General features: G+C 40.3%; 1 protein-coding gene across 3 annotated transcripts in view; it reads left to right on the top strand.

The window, feature by feature from the left end:
- Nucleotides 1-2,311: 2,311 nt before the first annotated feature.
- Nucleotides 2,312-11,170, top strand: part of NCOA2 (nuclear receptor coactivator 2) — a 151,791-nt gene continuing 142,932 nt past the window's right edge. Inside the window, exon 1 of one of the 3 annotated variants that reach the window (XM_083359374.1) lies at nucleotides 2,312-2,441. The gene's annotated coding sequence lies outside the window, so the exon portion shown is untranslated. Of the gene's footprint in view, nucleotides 2,495-11,170 lie in introns of all 3 variants that reach the window. The other 2 variants (XM_083359373.1, XM_083359375.1) reach the window with 2 other exon arrangements.

Here is an 11,170-nt window from a genome sequence, read left to right as displayed (position 1 = left end):
CCTACCACACCATGTGAACCAACTACACCACACACCGGCCTCCCAAGTCAATTCTGCATAAGATTATGTCCTATTTAAAAGCCGAACAGCCCACGGATAAAAGCTATTTTTCAGCCTGTTGGTACGGCTGGCTATATTCCTATATCTCCTACCGTCCAGGGTGTGAGTCATCCCTGAGAATCTTCCTCACTCTTCCAAGGCAACGAGCCCTGGCAATGTCATCCAGTGGTGTCAGGGAACAGCCCACAATGTCTTGTGCTGTGCTCACTACCCTCTGTAATACTTTCCTGTCCGCGGCTGTCAGACCAGCATACCAAACCACAATACCATACGAGAGGACGCTCTCTATAGTAGACCGGTAAAAGAGGGTCATTAGCTGTTGTTCTAATACCCTGTTCTTCCACAAGACCCTAAGAAAGTGAAGCCTCTGTTGGGTCTTTCTAGCCACCTGGGTTGTGTTAACTTTCCAGGTCAGATCTTCACAGAGGTAGACTCCCAGAAATTTAAAGGAGGAAACTCTCTCTACACAGAGAGTACAAAATACAAATACAAAATACAAAATAGATATGAAAAAGATGTGAAACTCTATGGATTTTATAAAGAACAAACTGTATTTGATAAGATATTGTTAACTTCTGATGAGAAATTAATTAAGAAAATGTATAATTTTTTGTTAATTTTAGAGATGGAAAGTGAACAAACTAAAGAGACAATGACAAGGTGGGCGAAAAACTTTTGTTATAATATAGAATTAGAAAAATGGCAAAAATTATGGGAGAGAAATTATAAATTGACAATGTCAACTGTGTATAAAGAAAATTTATATAAAATGTTTTATAGATGGCACTTGCCACCAGCAAGATTAGCAAAAATGTTTAAAAATGTGTCAGATAAATGTTGGAAATGTAAACATAATTCAGGTACATACTACCGTATCTGGTGGACTATTGGAAAAAAATACATGCTTGGTTAGAAAAAATATTAGGAGAACATGTAGTATTTAATCCTGAATTTTTTTATTAGGTATAATACCAGAAAAGATTAATAAGCAAAATTTATATTTGGTTCTACATATTACAACGGCAGCAAGAATAATCTATGCACAATGTTGGAAGAATGAACGAATACCATCAGAGGAAGAAGTAATTAAAAAAATACTGGAATGCGCTGAGATGGACAGACTATGAGGCTGAAAGACAAAGAAGAACAGAATATTACCAAAGCTGGAATTCATTCTACAAATGGTTAGAGAACCAGAGTAGGACTTGATTATGTATTAGCGTTTTATGTACCCAGATCACACGCTGATTGAAAAATTAACATATGTAAGTAGAGAGAAAAAAACAATAAAAAGCTTACAATATAAAAGAAACCTTTATGTTTACTATAACTCCACAGATGATGTTAAATCATTATATTATTGATCTTGGTTTAGGGTTGTGCAAATCTTTTATGCAACATGCTCTGATTAAAAAATCTTGTGTGAATTCAGCCAATTCTTTCATAAGGCAATTTACTCAAATCATATCCTAGTATATGCACCATCTTATAGGCATATCAAGATGAACAGGAAATGTTGTTTCATATGCTAATAACGCAACAGTTAAGAACTAAATGGAGATGATGAACTAAGATCATGCAGCTTTGGTGTCATACCTGATAGGCCTGGAACATCCTGAACTTTCAAATATTCCCCAAAGTACATAATTCATCAGTAAAGCTGTGTCTATGCTGAAAGGTGTTATTGTTTTCTGTACTGAAAACCGCAAGGATTTACTTTCAAACCGCGCGGCATGCCTTCTCACCCAGCTTATACGACGGGCGTAATGTTATTCCTCCACAGATTTATAGTGACAGGACTCGTGTTCCCTTAGTTAGGAAAGCGTTTCATCGAGATCGAGAGAGAGAGAGAGAGAGAGAGAGAGAGCGAGCGAGAGAGCGAGCCAATGTGCTTGTGATCATCGGGTCTTTTAAATTCTTCAGCAAAAGAGCGCCTTGCTTTATTTTGTCCTCCAAGTAAAGGAAATTGATTGATCACACCGATTGGTTTCCATTTCTCTTTTGTTATCGATATAATGACATCCTTTCGTTTCTGCCTTCTTGCTTCGGTCACGGTTTCTTTTTCTGTTCCAAGACACCGATTTACGTCCCGGCGACCAGCGTTAAGTCGCAAAGGAAGTTTCCTCTCGGCGAACCGCCTGGCCAAGACGACAGCCGCCGACGGGCTGGGGTGCGCGCGCCCTCTTTCCGTCGCAGGGAGTGGCGGCGGCGGCGGCGGCGGCCCTCCCAGTCCCTCCTCTCTGGCTGGGGAGCTTTGCGGAGAGGAGGAGGGTGAGCTGTGGGAGGGTCTCCATTGAAATAAACAAGCAGCCAGTGATTAAAACGGGAACATGGCGGCCGCGGAAGACTCGGCAGCTCCAGCTTCCTCTTACAAAGCAAAGGTCAGCGCTGGCGGCAGCTTGAGCGATAGGAGCCGGAGACTTTACTGACCTCGGTAAATGGAAGCGCCCGTGCGCCCCGGCCCCCTTCTCTGCGGAACAGGCGGGGGGTGGATAGCAGAGGGGCGCTCCCGGCTGTGCGCTGTCGGATAACCCGAGCTTGCGCGCGGCGCAGTCGGGGAAGGCGAAGGAACCGCCGGAGCTGATGCCGGGAAAGACCAAACGGGGGAGACGACCTGGCAGCCTGACTGGTTCTTCTCCTCCTCCTCCTCCTCCCCTCCGCCTCCCCGAGAGGCAACTTGGGGGGATCTTCACCCGTAAGGGGGAGGTGTCCGCCTGGTTGTCTGCTGCTCCTTAATGAGGGGCGTGCGGTTCCCTCGAGCGGGGAATGAATAATGGAAGCGGGAGCGAACTGATCTGAAGTTGGGGTTTTAACATCTTCCTCTCCTGCAATCTCTTTAAAGAGAAGGGGGTGTCTCGGCCGTCTTGCTCGAAGGGGTGGGAGAAGAATAGGGGAGCCGCCTCGGGAAACGGGGGTGTCGCTGGCAGGGAAAAAGCTGGCTGCGCCTCCTCCTCCTCTCGTCGAGGAGGGTCGTTCTCGCAGAAGAGATTTTAGGGGTGGTAGCTGAACGACACCCGCCTCTCTCCGAAGCTTTCCCCAGGGAGCCCCCATCCTGCTGTCCCTCGGCAAGTGCGAGGGGGACTGAGCCCCTCCAGGAAAGGGAGATGTGCAGGGGAGGCTACGGTGGCGGGCTGTCGCGGTGCAAGTTGCCTCAGCGGAAAATTAAGTCGGGGCGGCAAAACTCTGGTCCCTAAACGAGCTTTTGTTGTGGTTAACTTCTCCAACTTTGTGCGCGGCGGCGCGGCCTTCGCAGTCCCCCTTTCCCGGAACCCGACTAGGCCCTGCCTGCTCGCCGCTGGGTGCGAGCGCAGCCTGGGGAGCCGCATTGCTGCTTCGTGTGCCTGGCTGGGTGGGGGAGGGGACGGCGGTAGTAGTGGCGGAGGCGGCTCCGGCAGCGCCTCGGCCGCGCTGTCGTCCTCTCCGCTGGGCGGCCTAAGGAGCCGGGTTGCTGCCCGGTGGGCTGAAGGCTTCCTGGGCGCCTCGGCTTTGGAGCACCCGGGTGTTCGGCCCCTCTTTCCTCTGTTCCCTCTCCGTCTGGGCCGAATCGATCGCGCTGTGTACAATACGTGGGAATAGAGATGGAAGCGCGGGGAGAAGCGTTCACCTTGCTTTCTATTTGGGACGCTTTTTGTTTAATGGGTCAAAGAGAAAACCGTATTTCGACCTCCCCTGCTCTTAATAGTACGCCTCCTCTTTTCCCGTGTGGCAGTGAGGATGTGCGCCTAATCCCTCTTCCACCTGCTCCCTTTCCTTGTGCAAGGGGAGGGTGTTGGACACAAACAGCACAGTTTCGCTATAGCTTTCTATTGAAGGTGCACGCAGTACCTAAGGCCTCTGATTTCAAGAAGCACAGAGACAGCGTTTTTGCTTCCTGATAGGCGGTAGCTTTTTTATTCCTTGCTCCTGCTCTTGCAAAGGTATCCAGGGTTATTGGTTGTCTTGGTAACTTTGACTTTGTTCATGTAGTATCTATTTTTCATCTATGCCACTTCCCACATATATTGTTGTCATCAGCCTGATACTGCGGCTTTCTTAGGCTCATTGTATTGTATAAAAAGTAGACGAATAAAACAAAGCTGAATAATAAAAATGGAAAAATAAATTCATAATTCTTGTTCACCTATAAACCATAAATGTATAGTTTTTTTTAATGCCATATTTGTTTATAGGAGTGTAAACATGTTACTATGAATATATTATGAATATATTTCTAAAGTTGTTTCATGAAAAGATGATGATGACCAAAAGGTTTTTTTAAAAACTTATTAACTAAAACAGTTCATTAATTTAGAATTTTCATGAAAAAAAATCTTATCAGTGTGGTCACTAAAGAGTTGACACTGACTTAATGCCATAATCAGAAATTTAGAGTTTTAACTGCCTGGGACGGTCTCTGAAATTATATCAAAATTCTGAATATTCTAATTTACTAAGTGAATGTGAAGAAAGGTGTACAAATTATAAAAATAAACATAGAACATTACAGGTATGTAGATCTTGGAGTAATTCTGGTTTCATTATGCTTTAAGCATCCCTTTTTAAAAGGAAAGCTGGACAGTAAAGGTATTTTAAAAAATAAAATATAGATGTACCGCTTCATTTGTAATTTGTGTATGTAAAAACTACTTACCATATTTATACTAAATCTCTACTGGGCATCTGAGGCAGTAGCTCAGCTTTAGCCAATACAAATATAGTATGTGGCATACAAGACTGTTGATACTTGGATTACAGAATAACCAGTTCTTAATTACTTGTTCCATTGTGATTTACAGTGTTTCTTAATACAGTGAGAAAATTTACAAAAACTGATTAGTAAAAATATTGCTCTGTAAGAAGCTTTTTCCAGTGGCTGTAAAGTACCGATTTCAGGGTTGTTGTTGTTTTTTAGTATAGTAAAGATTTTGGTAGTAGTAACAATCATATATCTTTTGCTATTTGTATTTTAAATGTGCTGTAGTACATGAAAGGTGATTACAAAATAAAATTACTAATCTCTAAATTATTGGAGGCCTTATGTTTACAGAGTTATCTTTTTAGATTTGTATATAGATTTATAGGTAGTGTCTATAGATTTAACTTATTAAAACTTATCTTCGGTAATGAGGATTAAGGTGCAAAGCAAAATCACTTCTTTGTGCCCTACTAAGATGCTCTAATAGTCTGATTGATTCTTAAGTTTCTCTTGGGTAACCGACATGCTCAGTGTTACAAGCTGCCATATAAATTCAATAAAAACAATTTCTAGGATTTTTGTGATACTGTGTATCATGGGTGACCAGCATTTTGGCTTGCCTGGGTCTCATTAAGTGAAGGGGAATTGTCTTAGGTCACATATAAAATCTATAATATAGTTAATGCATATAAATAACAAACTTCCTTTAAACGTTTTATGATCTTGTGGGCTCTCATTACTAGCTGTCCAAGGCCACATGTGGGTTGGACACACCTGCTGTATATTATCTGTGCAAATCCTTTATTTCAAACGCTGACTCCAGTGGGGAATAGCTGAAGTGGAATCAATAATTAAGTTTGATTGTATTCATTGTGGTCTGACTAAGAAAATGATAAGTGTCATATCTTTCTTTTTATTGTTTATTAATTTATATTATGCCTTTCCTCTCTAGGAGCTCCCTCTTCCAGTTTTTACCCACAGCAACCCTATGCAAAGTGTTGAAAAAGGCCATACTCTCTCAAGGGCTTAGTGTGCAGCTGCTTCAAAAGTGTTCCTTTGTTTCCTATATCCTCATGCACTGATAATATTTTCAGTGGGATGTTGGTGAAGTGAAGTGGCTATACAGGCACTTGGGCAAATGATTGGGGAAGGTTTCAGAAGAGCTGTGATGAATCTTTCAAAGAACACAGCTGCTTTAGAACTTCAGGGAGTGCTATTTTCTTACAAATGTTTCAGAAAACACTGCTTTAAATACTTACATAGCCTGCCATAAATTAATGTTGATATATTGCATTTATAGACTTAGTTATTATATGACTGATAAAAATCTTTAAAATTTGTGCAATCACTATTCACTTTAACCTTTAGATAATTGTAAAATGTTTGTCTGAAAACATGCTTTTTGTGATGGGACAATAATTGCAGTGTTTGGGTGGAAAACTAATATAAGTGATAGTCATGCTAAATGAACTTGATAAGTTTAAAATAGACTTTCTTGTAGCTGTAGACTTTGTTGTAGCTGTTCTACAATGTTCATTGTCTTCTGTCACCTTTTGTTGATGATCTTGCCTATATGTTGACATCTGTTGTAGTTTGTAGCTATAATGAACTCTCCCAGGGTGGATTCATAATGTAGAAATTTTTTTTGAACTGCAAGGAAAATGTAGGTTTTTCTGAAATATTTTATAAATATTGTGCTCTAAATGAATTGACTTACACATGTTTAATCCTCTTTACATAACAATCTAAAATCTGTCTATTAAACAAATCCTTGGTGTTCCTTTCTTTGTTCTTTCTTGCATTAAGGAAATATTCCAATAATACTAGATGTGCTAACTTTTTCTTGAGAATTAAAATCTAGGTATGATTTCCTGTTATGGTTCATAAATATTTTATTGCTTTCATATCAAGCATTGAAGAGGCAAAGAACATGCATTTAAAATAACATAATTATAACAAACTTGTGAGCCACCAAGATTTTTCTTGATTGCAGCAGCATACAAATTTAATCAATAGTACAATATATGTGTGCATATGTGTGTATGTATGAGTGAGAGAGATAAGATTTCCTCACCTGCACGATATAATAAAATCTTACTAGGTTAACACTATTTGTATGAAACAGAACGTCCATTATCTGATTATATTCTTTGACCACCTTGGATAGTTGTAAAGACTAGCCTATGGAAGGAAATGTAGCTATAGTAAAAAAGAATTAGTTCAACATATGTGTATCTATCTATAGAAAAAGGAGTATCAATTATAGCTTTATAATTTGCTCTCAGGTGCATACTATCTTTTACAGTGGGTAATTTTGATTTTACCAAAAATGTTTTGACTTGGAAATAAAGACAATAAATTTGAAGTGTAGCAATATGTCAATTCTTCCAAAATATTTATTCACTTAGGAAATGAATATAATAGTTACATGTAAACTAAAAGGTACTGCAAATAGCCTTATTCATTTGGGAGGAAAGTAAGCCTTGTTAATATGTTGCTGCTGCAATTTAGAAGCTTATGCCATTTAAATGGTACATATATTCTTCTAAATAAGTTCAGGATTCTCTCTTTTTGTCATAATATTAGGTAGTGAGTACACTTGAGTAACCACTGAAATGTCAGATTCATAAGTAACCACTGAAATTAGAGCTGTTCAAACTGAAATAAAATAATTGTCATGTATTTGACCTTTCATAATGTAATGTGGATGCATGTTGTGAAAATCAAAATAACATAATTTTATTGAATTCTATGGCTAATTTCCATTTCATTTCAGTATCGTATCTATGTTCAGTTGTGGTCACTAGTCATTATAGCATGTATTCTATTGGCTCTTTTGTGTGGAAATATAGACGTTTTATTACTTTATTTTCAGGGGAAGGCATAGAAAGAGTTGTCATCTAAAAATACTGCAGAGAAAACTTCTGTTCTCAGCTGAACTTGAAAGAGGAAGTGCACCTTTATGCTAGCAATATTGCATAAAGCTGTTTCCTGTTGAACATTGAAGGTGCATCTTGCTTTATAACCACAGTAGATTATGTGGGCGAGCTGATTATATTACTTTTGGTCACATTTTATATTTTATAAAGTATTCTTTTCATCTTATAAAACTCATATTTTAAAAATCTTTACTAAGTATTCTGAGCACATGTTTATAAGATGTGAGTGAGTTGTGTTATTTCCAGGGTATTTGGGAGGTACCAAAAAGACTAAGCCAGGTAAAGTCCAGATCAGCACCAGATACCTTTCTAACACATTCCAAAGAAACTATGTTGGAAATTCAAATGAACAGGTTCAAATTTTGCTTTTGAAACAGGAAGTTCTAGACTTTTATATACAGATAGACCTCAACTTATAACCACAATTGAGCACATTTAAGTTAATTTTGCCCCATTATACGACCTTTGCCACCATTGTTAAGTAAATCACTGCAGTTGTTAAGTTAGTAACATGATTATTAACTGAATCTGGCATCCCCATTGACTTTGCTTGTCAGAAGGGGATCCCATGACCACAGGACTGTACAATCGTCATAAATACAGTGATGGAAAAAAGTATTTCATCCCTGCTGATGAACATTTGCCCACTGACAAAGAAATGATCAGTCTATAATTTTAACAATGAGAGACAGAATAACAACAAAAAAAATCCAGAAAAATGCATTTCAAAAAAATTGATTTGCATTTTAGTGAGTGAAATAAGTATTTGACCCCTTCGCAAAACATGACACAGTTGGCAATCACAGAGGTCAGACATTTCTTGTAGTTGGCCACCAGGTTTGCACACATCTCAGGAGGGATTTTGTCTCACTCTTCTTTGCAGATTATCTCCAAGTCATTAAGGTGTCGAGGTTGACATTTGGCAGCTCGAACCTTCAGCCCTGTTGTGATTCAGGGTCAGCCTGTGGGTTCAGCAGTTGGGTCGGACGACTCAGAGGAGGAGGGGGGTGTTGAAGAGCTTGCTGAGGGGGTTGGAGAGCTTGCTGATGAGAGCCCTCAGCCAGGCCCCTCCCACCTGGTCACGACGCAGACCCAGCTGTGTGAGCCTGACCGTGGATGAAGATGACCCACAGCTGGCCCTGTTCAAGGATGCCCGATGCAGGAGGCAGTCAATCAGGAGTAAACAGAGGAAGGCAATGGGGCACCTCGGAAGGAGGCAGAGAGAAGCCACGCCCTGAACTGTATAAAAGGGGAATGTGTGGGAGGGCTGGTTTGCTGAAGGCAACCGCTTGAATAGCTCCTGTTTCATGGTTCCTGTCTTGTTTGCTTTTGTATCCATAAATTTGGCAGGCTTAGTTCCAGCCTCTTGCCTTCTTGTAAAAGGGGTTGTCCCTGCCTTTTCTGCAGGGCCGGAATAGCCATCCATGACCCATTTTCAATGCCCTGGCTGAGGGAAGGAGGTTCTCACCCAAGAGTTGATGGTACATGGCCCCGTCCATTGTCCCTTTGCTGTGGTGAAGTTGTCCTGTCCCCTTAGCAGAAAAACACCCCAAAGCATAATGTTTCCACCTTCGTGTTGATGGTGGGGATGGTGTTCTTGAGGTCATAGGCAGCATTCCTTCTCCTCCAAACACGGCGAGTTGAATTGATGCCAAAGAGCTTGATTTTGGTCTCATCTCACCACAATACTTTCACCCAGTTCTCTGAATCATTTAGATGTGCATTGGCAAACTTCAGACGGGCCTGTACATGTGCTTTCTTGAGCATGGGGACCTTGCGCGCGCTGCAGGATTTCAGTCCTTCATGACATAGTGTGTTACCAATTGTTTTCTTGGTGACTATGGTCCCAGCTGCCTTGAGATCATTGACAAGATCATCCCATGTAGTTCTGGGCTGATTCCTCACCGTTCTCATGTTCATTGAAACTCCACGAGGTAAGATCCTGCATGAAGCCCCAGACTGAGAGAGATTGACAGTTATTTTGTGTTTCTTCCATTCGCGAATAATCACACCAATTATTGTTATCTTCTCATCAAGCTGCTTGGCGATAGCCTTGTAGTTCATTCCAGCCTTGTGTAGGCCTACCATCTTGTCCTTGATGTCCTTGGACAGCTCTTTGGTCTTAGCTATGGTGGAGAGTTTGGAATCTGATTGATTGATTGATTGCTTCTGTGGACAAGTGTCTTTTATACAGGTAAGAAGCCGAGATTAGGAGCATTCCCTTTAAGAGAGTGCTCCTAGTCGCAGCTCATTACTTGTATAAAAGGCACCTGGGAGCCAGAAATCTTGTTGATTGATAGAGGATTAAATACTTATTTCGCTTATTAAAATGCAAATCAATTTATAACTTGTTTGAAATGCATTTTTCTAGATTTTTTTGTTATTCTGTCTCACTGTTAAACCTACCATTGAAATTATAAACTGATCATTTCTTTTGTCAGTGGACAAATGTACAAAGTCAGCAGGGGATCAATACTTTTCCCCCTCACTATATAGATTGATAGAGGATCAAATACTTATTTCACTCATTAAAATGCAAATCAATTTATAACTTGTTTGAAATGCGTTTTTCTGGATTTTTTGTTATTCTGTCTCTCACTGTTAAACCTACCATTAAAATTATAGACTGATCATTTCTTTGTCAGTGGACAAATGAACAAAATCAGCAGGGGATCAATAAATACTTTCCCCCCTCACTATATAAGTTAGTTGCAAAGCATCCAAGTTTTGATTACGTGACTATGGGAATGCTGCAATGGTTGTAAGTGTGAAAAACAGTCATAGGTTATTTTTTCAGTGCCACTGTAACTTTGAATGGTCACTAAACAAATTGTTGTAAGTTGAGGACTGTGTGTAGTCAGCTGCAGTTCCATCTCCTTTTTTTCTCCCATTGAAAGAAGTTTATGTCATCTGACTATGAAGCTTGTAACATTTTGCTCATGCAGTATGTGACATGTAAGCAGCCTATCTTTAAAATAATGTTTTTAATATAAAAAAATATATTTTAGACATTATATTGAGGGTTCTTTGGTGCTCTCTGAAATAGGTTGTTTTATTGCAGATTCCCCAAACTAAGGCAGCAGGGTCAGTGCTAGTAAGGAGTGGGGTTTGCTCTCAGTTTATATTCTAGTGTTTTGCTCTGTCATTCTTACCGGTTTTAGAAGTACTTTAATTGGATTGTTTACTGTTGACTTCTTTGGCAGTTTCTTCATTGAGGTACTGTTTACTTGATTGTTGGTCTTATGTTAAATCTTGGAGGTAATCTATTCTCATCTGGATGCTGATTGCTGGTGGAGAGATGCTTAGGTCTTTTTGTTCCTTTTTTGGCTTGTTAAATGTCTCTTGCATATTCCATAGATATTGTTATGGCTGATTTGTCAGAGTGCCAAGCAGACTGTGTTTTTCTATTGTTGTGACTTACATGACGTTTAGAGCGCATTTTATGGCCAATGCAAAACTCCATGTAATCCCAAAGGGTTCACATACTTTTTCTTGC

The sequence above is a fragment of the Vipera ursinii genome (assembly GCF_947247035.1).
Source record: "Vipera ursinii genome assembly, chromosome: 3".
Taxonomy (NCBI): Eukaryota; Metazoa; Chordata; class Lepidosauria; order Squamata; family Viperidae; genus Vipera; species Vipera ursinii.
This window is presented reverse-complemented; position numbering and strand designations above follow the sequence as displayed.